A 1,676-nucleotide genomic window follows, 5' to 3' on the forward strand; every position below is an offset into this window, starting at 1 on the left:
CTAGTGCCAGGCTCAGCCATGGCCATCGAGGAGCTCTGGCTGCTCCACCTCCTTGCTTCAATTACGCTTGAGAAGATGCCTTTCACCTGCATGGTCCAACCTGGCCCTTTCCCACCTCCTCGGGCTCTTACATGGCTGCAGTGCTGGTGTGTGAGCAGTTCCCCTGGCTGCAGGAGGCTGGTTTTGGGTGGTTACAGGGAGCACGATGGGTTTACACCTGGCTAAGCCAGGAGGAGGCGGACTGCCATGGGATCCGTGAGGGCAAAGGAAGGGAAGAGCATCAGCACTGGGGGTGTGGAACAGAGGATGCTGTGGGACAGCCATGGGCTGCACTGACACCCCCAGCACCCCTCATGCTGCTCTGGCAGGATGTTGCTCACCTCCACACCAGGACAGGGGCTGCCAGGGGCAAACTTCAAAAGGGGAAGGAACCATTGTTCTTCTGAGTTAATATTCCCTTGTGGATCTTGTTCTCCTCATTATTCTGGTTGTTACTTAAGCAACAGCCGCCCGTCACTCGTGGTTCGGCAGCTGAGGAAAGGGCTGAGTGCAAGAGGCTAATTTATTTTCTTCTAGTGCTTCTCATCCATGGCAGCCCCTGGCTGCTCCTCACCACTGGTAACCAACTGGAGGCATTTCAGATACTTCTAATGTATGACAGCAACTGGGAAGCAGAAATTACCCTCTCTGAAATAATTCCTGAGACAGATTTCTTTTGGCACTTTGCAATAGATACGCAGAGGAGACGTGGGCTGCATGTACTAGTTTGCCTTTCCTGAGCAATTTATTAGCCCCGCCATCTGGTTAAGACCTCATTTCTTTCCCCCAGATAAACATACCTCATCAACGGGAATGGCATCTGCAGACACTTGGAGGGGAGGAGAGGAGGGCTCTGCTGCCCTGCTTGTCCTGCCCAGCCGGGTCCCTGGCTCCAGCAGCCAGGAGCTGCCGGCATCATCTCCCGGGCCCGGAGCCGGAGCGGGAGACAAACGATGTGCTCGGGATGTGGTGCCTCCACTCAGCCCAAGCGACACTAGAACATTGACAGGAGCAACTTCCAGGGGGGAACTGGAAAGGTTTGTGCTGGTGCTGAATCCATGGAGCTCCTGCGGGTGCTCTGCAGCCACCAGCCCGGCTGCCCACCACCTCCCTGGGCACCAGCAGGCGCCCAGACATGGGGCGCTGGGGTGCTCCAGCCATGACATGCTGCCTGCACCACGGGAGCATCACCCTGGACAGGGCAGCCCCAGCACTCAGTGGGACTTCATTTGAGTCAGCCCAGGAAACAGGGGATGGGCCATTACTCGCAGCACACCCAAGCACCACTCCAGGCTCCCTGTGCCACCCTGCATGGGCACCAGATAGCTGGGGCACTGCTGGCCCCAGGGTGCTGCCCAGGTACTGCCCAGGCCACTGCACAGACCCGAACATGCCCCAGTTATCATGCCCCATGGCATGTGTGATCCTCACCACGTTGTACCATGCTGGCACCCTGTCCTAAGCAGTGTCCTGCAGCAGTGTGCAAACCTGCTGCTCCATTCTCATTCCAGATCCCTGTGGGGGGCATTGGCTCCAGATGTGAGAGCTCAGGGCAAGGGAAGCCCTGATTCTATGATTCTAAGTGGGTACGTGAATGGGTAACGTGACAGTTGACCAGCAAGAGACTGAGAAACAGA

This window comes from Nestor notabilis, unplaced genomic scaffold (assembly GCF_000696875.1).
Source record: "Nestor notabilis isolate BGI_N333 unplaced genomic scaffold, ASM69687v1 scaffold19098, whole genome shotgun sequence".
In the NCBI taxonomy this organism is placed as follows: Eukaryota; Metazoa; Chordata; class Aves; order Psittaciformes; family Psittacidae; genus Nestor; species Nestor notabilis.